Here is a 15,417-nt window from a genome sequence, read left to right as displayed (position 1 = left end):
CCTCACATGTCCTTCCCTCCTCAGAAGGCCGCAGCTTCCTGATTCTGACCCCCTAGAAAGGTCCCCGACTGCCTAAGCACGTCGAACCCAGCTCCAGTCCTTCGGAGCTGTTCCCCAGATTCCTAGGCATGTAGAGTTGACCAGACTCCTTCCTCATGCTGTCTTCTGGTGGTCCTGCGTACACTCTGGGTGGAATCTACTGGTCGGAGTAACCCACGCCGCTCTTCTTGCGTTGCTGTGAGCCGTAGTCGCCTCCTGACAGCGTCCCATCTGTCCAGATCTCAACGCCTTTCACGTGAACATACGTCCCTCCTCCGTTCTCTCTCCGGCCAACTACATGTAAATAAAATCAGCACGTTAATACTGAACAATAACGTCCCTAGCTACCTGGCGTGTATCGATGGTTGTGTTAGTGTTCATCGGTGATGCAAACCTTTAGCGCATCATACCGATGGACATCAAGATCGAAACTTTACACCAAGTAACCATGTATGGAAAAGGATAATTATTTAATACATTAGCTATACAACGGGGCTTTACAATATAGATTCATAGTTTGCTTAAACCTATAAACTTATTGTATTTATCATGACCATATACGCCATGTGATAATGTTACAAATAACTGGACAAACGTTCACTAAATGTTAGATTGTGGTATCCAACTTTAACATTACATTACGCAACCACAATTGCATGACACAACACCCAATCCCCACATGTATAATAACTCCCCGCGTAATATTACACACTATAATATGAAGGTATAAAACAACATGCTCAATAACATAAGGATACAAAAGTTGTCGGAAAGTAGACCGCCATCTTGTATAAAATGTGATATTCCGTGTAAACGAATATTTAACAGTTATGTGCAAATAATTACACACATATAATTCCACTGTATGTTCACTGCATATCACTTCCCAAACATGCATTAATATACATGTAAATCCCGAGGCTCCCTATACGAATAGGTAGTAATGGGCCGGTCGATGTAATTCTCATATTTCCCGTGCACATTCCCACGGACATAAACACGCTTCAAAATCACCGTGTCCCACAATATTACAACACTACCGAAACGTAAACACAAACAAAACAAACATTAGACAACGACATCTACTCAGCCACAGCAATTCGAAACAATAGTCCACCCGCCAAGTCAATGACAACGCTCACCGTAAAAAACCGCCGGGTGATGGAGTACTCGCGCCCGCCAGTACGTCTGCAACCGTACCGTTGACTCTCTCGGGTAGCACTGAACCAAAACCGTGCTAGTTCGCTGACGGGGTGCCAAAGTGTATTCGTACACCGCTGACCCGGACTATGTTAATGCTTCTCTTACTAAATAGCCTATAGATACGCTATAATATAATTTATGCATTACACTATATTATCTTACCAGGTGAAATGAACATTATTTAATTTGCACGACTGTGCCCAACAAATATTTACAAACTTTCGTTTTCTGCAGCTTGACCTGGTTTGTTCACCGCGCGTTACCGGGTGACTATAGCCCGTTCCACGATACGGACACAAACTTGCAAATACGCGAAGTTACAGGCGTAAAGCATCTCACATCCCACACGCATACATTCTACAATAGTGTTTGGACTCCAATGCTTATGTTGTAAATAACACAATTATTATATACACTCAAACATATAACAATTACATCATCTCGTGTATCTACAAAAAGCCTGTTTAAGCTTTTCCTGCATCTCTAAAACCTCGGGTTGTGACACCGGGCTCAAATTTTATGTGAACGTGACTCCCAGTGACCTCTACACTTTGACGTCTGCTTTGGTGACCTTTGACCTTTTTCAAGGTCACAGGTATGTCTTGAAGGAAAAAAATTGAAATATCATATCTCTGAAACTATTCATCGGATTTGATTCAAACTTTATAGGATTATTCTTTACATCAAATTATTTACATCTGTATTGTGTTGTGAATAGCAATTTCTTCCTGTCCATCTGATGCCTCATATAATATTCAGAACTGCGAAAGTGACTCGATCGAGCGTTTGCTCTTCTTGTTTCTTTTTTCTTTTTTTTAACATAACAATGTTTAATGTCACTGTTTGTTTAAAAGAACATGGTCACATTTGTAAAAAAAATGTTAAATTAGAAAATCATTTTGGTTCATGATTTTTCCTACACCTGTGCTGAAAATAAGAAATAAAAATGTCGGTATATAAGTCACTCAAATACAGATATGTATGCATGGCTCGGTTTGAGTTTGTTGCGGTTGACCCTGCACAATACGATCTATGATGTTTTTGGTAACAATTTTGCCGTCACTCCTCCCATAGGGTGACGTATTTCACAACTTCCTGTTAGGATTCCATTCTTACGGCTGCGGTGCGGCTCCGGCGACGGCAATTTGAAAAACATTGATGAAAGAAGGGATGACCCCATTCACACGGGTGCGGTACGGCGACGGCGACGGCCCGGCGTGCGTGCGTTTTTTCAAGAAAGCTCCATGTAGCTTTCTGGACTGCCGTCGCCGGACGCCGTCTGGTATTTTGTGGGCGTGTCTCTTTTCCCGCGTTTTTCTCAGAGCCTTTCCGAGCACAAAGAGACGAAAATACTGCTGAAACCTTTCGCCATCGAGTTGCAGTTCTTGAACAAGATGGTGATAGGTTCCATACTGCCGTCTTTTCTCCAAAATGGCATGCACCCACCAGCGATGTCGTCTCTTTTGGCGTTTTTTCATTTGGCGGTACGCTAATAATATTAACATAAATTGTTCTTCATTATAAATTACAGTTTGCATGAGACGAGACCAATGTGGAGCCATGGCGGCATTGGCGGGAAGAGAACATATCCGGACGACGTCGCCGTTATATACGGTTCACGACGATGCGTTTTTCTCGCCAGAGCCGGATGCCGTTGCCGTCGCCGGAGCCGGAGCCGCACCGCAGCCGTAAGAATGGAATCCTAGCTTTACACAAACTCAGTGATGACCAATTTTGCCTTCATTTCACAACTTTCTACAGAGAACAATGTTGCCTTCACCCCTCCCATAGGGTGACGGATGTCACAACTTTCTGTGTACACAAACTGATGACGTATTTCACAACAAAATGGCGCTAAAACTAGTTCCGGAATGTCACCGTTCACACAGGCAAATGCCTCCGCATAACCCAGACCTCCGGGTCTGGGAACAACACTGAAAACTCGCCGGGAAATACCCCCACCACACGTGTGCTTGTTTCTTCCGACTAATATCAATTTTGGAAAAAAAGGACAAAACTGGATGAAAAATTCTACGGCCCCAGCAATCTCATTACTCTGAAAGGGGAACCGGAAGTGGCTGGTCCTCAGGTTTCTAAGTTGACCGATATTCCCGCTAAAGTGACCTAAATCCAAAGCCAGCCATCCATTAGAATGTGTAGGTCCGTGGTGCCGGGAGGTCGTACACAGCTAACACTGCGACGCGTATCCAAAAACTACGGACACACTTTTTATCAGTTGATGATACGAACACACTTGCATATTGGGACACTACTAATTGTGTATTTCAGTTATAATGCATCACGTTACCTCAAACTCCGTCTCAAGTTGAAAATGTCCTCCCTGTCCAAAACCCCGCTCCTACCATCCACAACAGGGAGGACATTTCCAACTGGAGACGGAGTTTCATGAAGATCTGTCCAGTAGGTGTCTCTGAATCACACTACACTCACACAAACACACAGACAAGCACACAGACACACGCACATACACACACACCTGAGTGAATCAGTTACTTTGTAAAAGGGGTGTACTTTGAATTCAAAAGTCTAAATCGAGGACGCGAAGCGACTTAGGCTAATCATAATAATGCGCCCCCCCTCCCCGCCCCCGAAAAAATAATCTGTCGTGAGATGCATTACACATTTTGTGCACAGGTTCCTGTTGGCAATGTGTACAAAGGTTGGGTGTTCCAGTATCGGTCCTCCCCCTTCTCAATTTGCCCCCTGTCCGCAAACAGGCATCCAGTCTTTACATCATAGGGGGCCTCGGCGTCGCATGGACCCATATACCTCACAGATCAATTGGATATTGTTAAAAAGGTGTTTGGGGAAAGCCTGACTTTGAACGCCCGGAATCGAGGTAATAATTTATTTCAAAACCAGGTGTTTTTTGTGGCTAAGTGTCTGTTCTACACGAACATTCTATAACTTGTTATTAATCTGTGTCCGAATAATGAACTGTTAACAAAGTTACTCGTATGAAGGAACTATGAAGCCAAACGCATGGGTCCTCACCCTCCCAAACCCCCCCCCCCCTTTAATACGTACACTTTCACACTCATACAACCAAATGGACACATATTAACTGTGACACACACACACACACACACATCCACACACGAACACATAAACAAACAGACAAACAAAGCGGGTAGATGCGCAGGTCCGCTTCGCAATGCCGTAATGGACGCCCACTCTCACTTAGTAGATTCCTTTCTTAAACTATTTATCTGTCACTATTTCTCAAAACTTTCTCGCACTCAAGACGACATGCACAGACACAAAGACACACGGGCACACACACGCCCGCCCGCCTGCACGCACTCACACAACAAACAACACACACACACACATGAGGAAGGGATAATCACACATAGTGCGCCAGTGAGGTTAGAATGGTGAGGTGGGGTCTGAGGCTGGTAAGGGATTTGGGGTTAGGACCGACGAGAGGGCACGGATTCGGCGGTTCGCCGTGTCGAGTCAACTTCATATAGATCTGTGTAGGTGATCAACAGCCCCAGCCGATCTGGATCTGTTCAAGTCAAAAGTAAAGTCAGGGATACTGTCGCGTAGTCCATGTGTATTAAGTCCCTTGATATGCTAATGAGCATCCGGGAACTCGACACCGGCGTCGCCATCTTGGTCGCCATCTTTACAACATGTTCTGAATAAACACCTTTCCAAACTATCCAACTGTTGAGCTGGTCGTGTGAGTATGTCAGCTACATTATGGCAACATTGCCATAACGCTACATGGTGGCAGCGTGGTCAGTACCGACGTCTCTAGCAAATCGAACTGAATTTAGTTTCAGAAAACAGAAACTTGAGTGGCGAGACCTAGCAAGCAGAACTAGACTAGAGTCATGGGTCCTTTCAAAGCGCCCGACGCATTCGATTTCACGCAACCTACAAAATGGCCTGAATGGAAACAGCGTTTTGAGAGATACAGGTCAGCGTCCAAACTGGATAAAGATGAGGAAAAGGTACAGGTCAGTGCTTTGATCTATGCGATGGGAAATGAAGCTGAGAGAATATTTCTTTCATTCGGACTGAGTGATGCAGACTCAAAGAAGTTTGATGTTGTCCTTGGCAAATTTGATGGGTATTTTGTTCCAAAAAGAAACATTATCCATGAACGAGCTAGATTCCACGTTAGAAATCAGAAGCCTGAAGAAAACATTGAAACATATGTTCGTGCACTGCATGAGTTAGCTGCAACAGCGGAGTTCCCAAACAAAGAAGAGTCCATTAGGGACAGATTGGTGTTAGGAGTCCTAGACACGGAACTTTCAGAAAAACTGCAGTTAAAACCGGACTTGACCTTAGAAGGTGCTGTGCAGGACGCTAGGCAGTATGAACTGGTAAAGCCACAGCTCTCAGACCAGCGGCAGTCAAGTGTAGACGCACTACAGCGCAGACAAAGCGGAGGTAGTGATCAACGGAACAGGCGTGGAGGTAGCGCTGGCAGCGCTCGTAGAGGCGGCAGTAGTTATACTCCAGGCAGAGGCGGCTCAACCCAAGGCGGGGGGAAGCTGCAAGAGGCCAGCTGTTCACGTTGCGGTCGTCAGCACCACAGACAAGCGTGCCCAGCACAAGGCAAGAAGTGCAACAAGTGCGGACGCAACAACCATTTCGCAGCAGCCTGCAGAAGCAAGGCAGTCAACGCCATAGATGAACCACAAATGGAGGTGGCATCACAGAGGGGGCATTCAGAAGAGGTTCAAGCAAGCCGAGAGGAACATTTTGTAGGAACATTGTGCTCAGAAGGCAAAAAGGAACCGCCGTGGATGACGACACTCAAGTTTGGAGGATGCGACGTCCCATTCAAGATTGATACTGGAGCGGACGTGTCCGTTATCTCATCAGCGCAGTACCGAAAGCTGAAGCCTTGCCCACAACTTAGCAAAACCAGCGCAATCCTGCGTAGTCCAGGAGGTATCCTAAAGTGTGAGGGACAATTTGTGGCCATTAGCAAAGTCCACGACCAGCTTCACTCGCTTCGACTCTTCGTCGTACAGTCAAAGACAGACAACCTTCTCAGCAGAGAAGCAGCGGCAAGAATGGGCCTAGTCATGAGGATTGAAGCTGTGGAGGTGCCCTTCGGTGAGCTTGATGACAAACCTGTCCAGTGCCCACCAGTGAAGATCGTTCTGAAAGCAGAATCTGAAGCTTACAGTGTTCACTCAGCAAGAAGGATCCCAACACCCCTGCTAGACAAAGTCAAAGATGAACTCACAAAGATGCAGAAGGCTGGGATTATAGAAGAGGTGACAGAACCAACAGATTGGTGTGCACCGATAGTGCCAGTCATGAAGAAGTCAGGATCAGTGAGAATCTGCACATGACTACAAGCATCTGAATGCAGCAGTCAAGCGTGAGCGCTACACACTCCCCACGCTCGAAGACATCCTGCACAAGCTGTCTGGGTCGGCAGTTTTCAGCAAGTTAGACGCCACATCAGGATTCTACCAGATTCCACTTGACCCAGAGTCAGCAAAGCTCACTACCTTCATTACCCCATGCGGTAGATTTTACTACAAGAGGTTGCCATTCGGCATAACTTCAGCTCCAGAGATTTTCCAAAGAACCATGGAGAACATACTGAAGGATGAGTCCAACGTCATTTGTTTCTTCGATGACATGATGGTCCACAGTGAGGATCAACCAGCACATGAGCGACATCTTGAAAGCGTGACTAAGAAACTGGCCAGCGTCAACCTGAAGCTGAATCGGGAGAAGTGCGAACTCAGGAAGCATGAGATCGAGTTCTTGGGTCATCGAATCAGCAAGAACGGCATCTCACCAGATCCAGCCAAACTGGAAGCCATCATGACCATGACAGATCCAACCAACGTGCCCGAGTTGAGGAGGATGCTTGGCATGATCAACTTCCTTGGTCGCTACCTGCCCAACCTGTCCAGTGTACTCCAGCCAGTGACACAACTTCTGGAGAAGAACCAAGCATGGACGTGGGGCCCAGCACAGATCCAGGCCATGGTGACTGTGAAGAAGATGCTTACCTCAGCACCAACGCTAGCACACTATGATCTGAGGAAGCCGACAGTCGTCAGCGCAGATGCGAGCAGTTATGGGATCGGAGGAGTGTTGCTGCAAGAACACCCCGAAGGCATGAAACCTGTCGCATACTGTTCAAGAACATTGACAACCACAGAACGCAGATATGCCCAGATCGAGAAAGAGACACTGGCAGCAGTCTGGTCATGTGAGAAATTCAGCAGATACCTGATAGGTCTGGAAAACGTGATGCTTCAGACAGATCACAAGCCCCTCGTGCCCATCATCAACCACAAAGACCTTCAAGATACGCCCATACGATGTCAAAGGATGCTGATGCGTCTCATGAGGTTCAGCGTCAAAGCTGAGTATGTGCCGGGGAAGAAGCTTGTCGTCGCAGATGCTCTCTCCCGCAGTCCTCAGTTCATCACTGAACAGCAAGACGAGGTCACAACACTCATTGAAGATGTGGAAGCCTACATACACGGTGTGGACATTTCCTGGTCTTGTGCAGCATCAGACAAACGCATGCAAGAAATCGCAGTGGAGACGAAGAAAGACAGACTGATCCAAGAAGCACTTCGCTATACGCGTGAAGGATGGCCGCAGTACATCACCGAAGTTGAGGATGGATTGCGTGACCACTACGCAGTGCGCAGTGAACTCTGCGAGAATCAGGGTCTTCTTGCTAGAGGAAAGCGCATCGTGGTCCCAGCTTTGCTACAGGACGACATTCTACGCAGAATCCACGAGGGTCATCAAGGGATCACTAAATGTAGAGAGAGGATGAAGGAAGCAGTTTGGTGGCCCGGAATCAGCGCCAGAATGAAGAAGTTGGTTGAAGAATGCAAGCACTGTCAGGAGAAGAGGCCATCGCAGACCAAAGAGCCATTGATTCCAACAGAGCTACCTCAGCGAACATTCCAGAAGTGCGGAGCAGATCTGTGTGAACTCAAGGGACAGTCATACCTTGTTCTTGTGGATTACTACTCCCGGTACATTGAACTGGCTCACCTCAAGACGATCACTTCAGCAGAAGTCGTCAAGAACCTGAAAGACATGTTTGCACGACAGGGTATCCCCGAGATACTTGTTTCTGATAATGGAACGCAGTTCACATGCGGAGAGTTTCAGATCTTTGCAAAGGAGTGGGGATTCCAACACGTCACCACAAGTCCTCACTTTCCACAGGCGAACGGTGAGGCGGAACGAGCAGTACAGACAGCAAAGAAGATACTGTCGCAAGATGATCCTGCACTCGCTCTTCTCATCTACAGAGACACACCTATTGAAGCCACAGGCTACAGCCCAGCACAGCTTGCATCAGGAAGACGTCTGAGAACAACGCTCCCAACACTGTCTGAAAACCTCGAGCCCAGAGTCTGCGAGAAATCAACAGTGGCAGCCAATGATGCAAAGGCTAAGAAGAAGAACAAACAGACATTTGATAGGCGTAATGGAGTACGGCCCCTAGATACGCTTCTTCCTGGTGACATCGTGATGCAGAAGCTGGACGGAGAGAAGAGTTGGAGAAGCCCAACAGTGGTGCAGCAGCAAGTCGCACCAAGATCCTACGTGGTGAAATCGCCACGAGGCACGTTTCGGCGCAACAGGCGTCACCTCAGGCGCTCACATGGTCTGCAGCCTGAGAAGTCCACTCCCTACCCCATTCCTGTCCAAACTGACCTTTCCCAACACAAAGCCCACATCCCCGTATCCAGTTACCAGAAGAGTGGTGCAAGTCACAAAGCATCCAGTCCAGTCCAGACAGGCTCTTACGTTCACAACGAGCCAGGCCCGTGTCCAGGGCCAGTGTCCAGCGACGTCTCCAGCAGCAGTGGTGCCGCCAGCCCAGGTGGCGGTGGGTCCGCCAGAGGTTCACCCCCAAGAAACACCGGCCGGGACGCCGGAGGGTCCACCTACAGTCCATCTCCACAGGGCATCATCAACAACAGCCCGACACCAGTAACTACCCGCAGCGGCAGAGTCATCACCATGCCAGCCCGCTTCAAGGAGTGAACTGTATAGGTCATCGCCCAAGCAGGGAAGTGAACTTGTGTTATTCGTTAATTGTGCATTATGCAAGCAAGCAGAAACAAAGCTGGATTCATGAACTTTAGTTACAGAAAGCAAAGTTGCTTATCTCCTTCCTCGGTTATTTGTGGACACTAAAATTTAATTGCAAGCCACTTCGAAAGGCTTTATTTGTCAATCTCAAAGGAAGGGAGATGTCGCGTAGTCCATGTGTATTAAGTCCCTTGATATGCTAATGAGCATCCGGGAACTCGACACCGGCGTCGCCATCTTGGTCGCCATCTTTACAACATGTTCTGAATAAACACCTTTCCAAACTATCCAACTGTTGAGCTGGTCGTGTGAGTATGTCAACTACATTATGGCAACATTGCCATAACGCTACAGATACGAAGAAGTTTACCGAAAAACATCGATCCCAAGGACTTATGTTGTAACTTTTCAAAGCAGTTACATTCAATCAAAGCTCTATCCACATTAAACCGAACGGGAATCGTCGAAGATCCACGCAACTTCACTGCAATGTCGAAAACGAACTCATAATGTCACCGCAGATCTATAGTTGGTTTTGGTTTTGTGTCGCAGCAAAGAAACGAAGCAAATCTCCGGCTTTTATTTCACACTAAAAAAACCGTTCATTTAGCGGGTTATTAAAATATATTTCTTTGAGGTTGCAAGGCAATGGCATCGCTGAGATGTACTCCTTCGAACACACGACACAGGTTAGAAATTGACTTCATTTGGGCGCTTTTTACGGCCAAAACAGAGTGAGCTTTTTGACGGGTTTATGGAAAAATCACTTCGGGGGCAGGTCTAAAATCCTGTGTACAGTGCCAAATCATACATCATTCAAAAGAGCAAAGTATGTTCTTTATTCTAACATATGGGCTAGGGTAAGTCATAGATATAAATCTGTTTATTATATCTGTAGGCAAGTGTATTCCCATTCCTTCGATAGTCTCGTCATCTACACTTGCGTGAAAAATGCAATTTTGAGTCTGTTTTGCATAAAACCCCCACCTGGTGCACTTACCTTGATCGTGGTGTGGGGGCTTGTGTGCCTTGACAACCTCCGGAGCTATGTCGGCGGGGACCTCGTGTCCCTGGTAGGTCCAACCATGCCGAACAGATCCGCGTGAGGTAGAGGCCAGACTAAAATGTGTACCCTGGTCGTCCAGGTTGGGGGTTCAGCTTAGGGCCAACAACTCTAACTGGTAAAACCGAGTGAGTTACAGAAACAGCGACAAAGGAAAACAACACTGATTTGTCCTTTGTCGCTGCCCTACACGCCACCAGGCGTGAAAGGCAGTAAGTAAGTAAGTTTGCATAAAAGACCTGCGAGATTTGTAGAAGTCAAAACAACAACTTACAGTCCAGCCTCTCAACTTTCGTTCCATGCAATTTGTTTGTCTGTACGTATAGACTGAGGGGTGCCCCAAAATGATTTGTAATCACAACATTCACAGACTTCAAATACGCCATTGAAAACTCGTCCACGTGCGTTTTAGATAATTATATGGTGACTAAAACTGTCGTACCTACCAAAGGCCGCTTCGCGTAAGAAAATGACTACCAGAGTCGCAAGGCTCGGGATATTTTTTATAAGAAAGTTATATTTCGTTGTTCTAGTCCGAATGAATATGAAGATATGGCGAGTTGAAAACGCCGATTCTTTCGCCAGAAACACGTCTGTTTCCATACCGGAAAGAAGGAATGGACTGAGCTACTAGAAGCACGGCGCCGTGCGTACAATCGATCGAATGATGTTATTCACACAATACCATTTGGCGATCTCTAAAAGTAAAAAATCATTTAAAAACGAACTAGTTGACATGTAATGAAACTATTTACTGAAATCAAGAAGTATCTTAGTTCTAGCCGTGCATATTGGGCACCCCCTGTCGAATGCACACTGGACCGTGCGTATGTACGCCGTCGCAATCAAGGCAAGTAACTCAGTGAGTGAAAACATTAGCAAGAACCGCAACCCGAACACACTCCTAGTGACCGTGACGGGATGTGACGTCACCACTTCAACAAACTCGCGAAGATCGGAACTCACGAACTTTTGACGAAGGCAAATCTGGATGTCTCTAGTCTAACTTTTTCAAGTGGACATCACTGCTGCCATCCCAGAGCGTCGAAACATAATTGATGTGAGGCATTACATGAGCATGGTGGAACATTCCAGAGTCCTTCTGTCTGTAAATTGCTTTAACTTGGATAGGAGGAAAACGTTCTTGGCTACTTTCTTGCAACTTGATATGCTGTTAGTGAGAGAGTGAGAGAGAGGAGACAGAGAGAGAGAGAGAGAGAGAGAGAGAGAGAGAGAGAGAGAGAGAGAGAGTGAGTGAGAGACAGAGAGCGAGCGAGAGGGAGACAGAGAGATAGGGCGGCAGAGAGAGAGACAGAGAGACAGAGAGAGACAGAGACAGAGACAAAATGAGAAGAGAGAGTCTCAAAGAGGGAAAGTTGTATGGAACGCGAAAAGGGTCAAATGATCGATCAAAATGATCGATCAACGATCATTTTCGCGTTTGACCCTTTCCGCCACGCGCGCGGAAAGGGTCAAACGATCGATCAAAACGATCGATCAAAACGATCGATCATTTTCGCGTTTGACCCTTTCCGCCACGCGCGCGGAAAGGGTCAAACGATCGATCAAAAGGATCGATCATTTTCGCGTTTGACCCTTTCCGCTACGCGCGCGGAAAGGGTCAAATGAACGAGCAAAAGGATCGATCAAAACGATCGATCCTTTTGCGCTGTTTCCGGAAAATCATGGAACGGATTAGCACAAAGAACGCAACTAGAAATTAAAATGAGTAGATTGCGTGTTCTGGTGCGGCGTGAAGGAGCATGAAATATCAAGAGAAATAAACAAAAAATCTGCTTGTCTTAGCGAGTACATTTAGGGGTGTGTAGTTAAAATTACTGTGTGAAAAGTGTTTGGCGCGAAGCGTTCGTCTGCAACAGATCTAGTAGTCCAGGCATCTTAGCCACTTTAGTGAAGGGAACGTTGGAGTGACAATGACTAGGTTTAAAATGTCCCTTATCAGAAAGTTCAACCTCAGTCCTTTGATGTTTATTGAACACATTTTCATATAAAGTTGGCGCTTCATACGGAAAAATGGCTTTGAAATTGACCCTAATCCTTCTTTGGGCTCTGTAAATGTCGTTTGGGGCTATGGTTGTAAAATGGTATCTACTGGTCACCCCAATGTATAAACTGAAAACTCTTTCTGCACCAGAACACGCAGAAAGGATTGTATCTGCCTGATGTCTGATGCTTTTCAAAATCCCCAACCACTAACACCTTCAAAACGGACTTTACCTGACACTGTTGTTTTTCCCTATATAATCCTTACTATTTTTCCGAGACGTCGTCGTGTTGTGTATTTAGCTTGCCACAACCTCATACATGGTCCTAAAAGTTAAAGTTGAAGAAAATACTAAAGATAAATGAACAAGCTGACGCAGTGTCATTCGCACCGTGAATCCCCCCATGGGAACATACTAAAGTCTGGTTCCAAATAGGCTCAATTTCCTTCTATTTCTTTGTATTTCTCCCTCGTAGGGGTGGGGGTGTTCAAACCAAAGGCACCTTTAAACCAAAACTCATATCACACATCTTACAATACTAAGACACTCAGCAGTGAAAGGGTGTCTGCTGGTAAAGAATTCCAAACAATCCTAAAAGTACTTCACTACTAAACGTGCTTTTAAAAAGAGCCGTTATTTTTCCCTCTATAATCAGTATTGTGTTTTCTGCGAACATGTAGTCTATTTAGATGGTTGTCATGTGCACATGAGTTGCTAAAGCGTTTTCAGTTGGGCATATGTCGAAAAGCAAAGAATTAGCCCTTTGAAAACCATCAGAACTGTCACACAAAAATAACATTTACCTATCTCACCAACTGACCAAACATTGGGCTTTTCCTTATGTATTATGTATTGTCGTGTTTTTTGTACCATACTTGTGAAAACAGCCACCACTGTTGTAAATGATACTTTAAAGAGCATTATTTCATTTTTACAGTTGAAGACAACCTGGACTGCCGTATATTACAGCTGTTTTACAATCAGCCAAAATTTTCTTAACAAACGTATGTTTAAGAACAACTCCCATAGTGAAATTGAAGGAAAACAAAGTGAAAACCCCCCTGCCATAGAGGAGCTAAAGAATCAACAATAAACGACTGCATGGATAGCTTGATGCACGAATGCATTGCGGACATGTTTGTCTCCAACCAAGAGAAAGTTCCAAAAAATCCCTTTTGTGCTTCTTATTATACAGTGACGTCAAAGACAGCCTTTTCTGCTGTTCATACATTCAGGGGTTATGGTTACACTAAACGACGTAGTTGTAGCCATACTGCCATCCAGATTTATTTTTTCCTTGCGAGCAGTCACAGGGTGTTTGTGCTGTCTGCCAACCGTCAGACGACCCCGCCCAAGTCTGTTAAGGGACCGTTTGACCGTTATAGAACGCGTCTTTTTGATTTTTTAGCACATTTGGAAACGGTTGATTTTTATCCCTACCATTGTTTCCAAACATTATATAGGAATGTTTTGTGAACAACGGATAATAGCCGCTACTCGCATGTGTAGCAAAAGTGAGCGTACATACTCACCCTGGTCGTACAGCCGTTGTCCGTTGCCCGTCTTCATCTGTCTGTACAAATCATTATCTTTGGATTTTTCTCGAACGCTATGAAGTGAAGAAACACCAAATGTTGCAAAATGTTGTATGACCCCAAGAGCTCAAAAAAGATACTTGAGAACCTTGACCTTACCTTAAGGTCAAGGTCACAGGGAGAATGAATGTGGTCTAAAAACTGCAAAATTTCACATTGTGCCAGTTTTCTGGAAAACAAATTAAAAACAGCGGGCTTAGTTTTGTATGGTATACAAGAAAAAGAAAGCCTTATCTTCTGATACCATTTTGGTTGACCTCGCTTCAATGTCAAGGTCACAGGAGTCCTTCAAAGTTGGAGTGTATACATGTTTTGAAGTGACCTTGACCCTGAACTATGAAAAAAATCTTTCAAACTGCATAATTGTGTGGGGCACATGTTATATATTGATATTGAGCCACATTTAGTCACATATCATCAAGGTCAAGGTCACTTTGCCCCTTATGAAATGTGACTGAAACGGGCAATTGAATCACTAAAAGTGACAATGTCTCTTTGTAGAAAGTGCCAATAAGTATGTTTATGCTTCCTATGTCTTGAATTGATAGCCTTTTGATGTGTGACCTTTGATGATCTTGACCTTGGCCAAAGGTCATGTGTAATTTGGTAGGAAAAATCTGTAAACCAGTTCTAATAGTGTACAATGTCCTTGCCAGCTTCAGTTGTTAGACCTTCACCTTCAAGGTCACCTGAAGGTCAAGGTCACTTTAAGACAAAGGTCAAGCATGAGATTCGCATGGGCTTTGCTTTGTTAAGATTTTTTACCAAGACACATGGATTTCTTTACCCGGCTTGGTCACATTTTTCATAGGGGTCAATGTGACCTTGACCCTAACGATATGTGACCAGATGTGGCTCACTATGAAATTCTAACAAACGCCCCACTCAATGTTTAAGTTTGTAAGAGATATCGTCCATAGTAAAGTTAAAGGGGCAAGCTCACATCAAAATATGTCTACAATTCAACTTTGAAGGGCTCCTCTGACCTTGACATTGAAGCGAGGTCAACCAAAATGGTATCAGAAGATAAGGCTTTCTTTTTCTTGTATACCATACAAAACTAAGCCCGCTGTTTTTAATTTGTTTTCCAGAAAACTGGCAAAATGTGAAATTTTGCAGTTTTTAGACCACATTAATTCTCCCTGTGACCTTGACCTTATGGTAAGGTCAAGGTTCTCAAGTATCTTTTTTGAGCTCTTGGGGTCATACAACATTTTGCAACATTTGGTGTTTCTTCACTTCATAGCGTTGGAGAAATATCCAAAGGTAATGTTCAGTACAGACAGATAAAGACGGGCAACGGACAACGGCTGGACGACCAGGGTGAGTATGTACGCTCACTTTTGCTACACATGCGAGTAGCGGCTATTATCCGTTGTTCACAAAACATTCCTATATAATGTTTGGAAACAATGGTAGGGATAAAAAT

General features: G+C 45.2%; 1 protein-coding gene across 1 annotated transcript in view; it reads right to left on the bottom strand.

Annotated features, from left to right (window-relative positions):
- Positions 1 to 15,417, bottom strand: part of LOC138965201 (RNA-splicing ligase RtcB homolog) — a 145,398-nt gene that overhangs the window by 62,921 nt on the left and 67,060 nt on the right. The window lies entirely within an intron of this gene.

The sequence above is a fragment of the Littorina saxatilis genome, linkage group LG4, assembly GCF_037325665.1.
Source record: "Littorina saxatilis isolate snail1 linkage group LG4, US_GU_Lsax_2.0, whole genome shotgun sequence".
Classification (NCBI taxonomy): domain Eukaryota; kingdom Metazoa; phylum Mollusca; class Gastropoda; order Littorinimorpha; family Littorinidae; genus Littorina; species Littorina saxatilis.
Note: the sequence above shows the minus strand (reverse complement) of the source record. Positions and strands in the feature narration are given on the sequence as shown.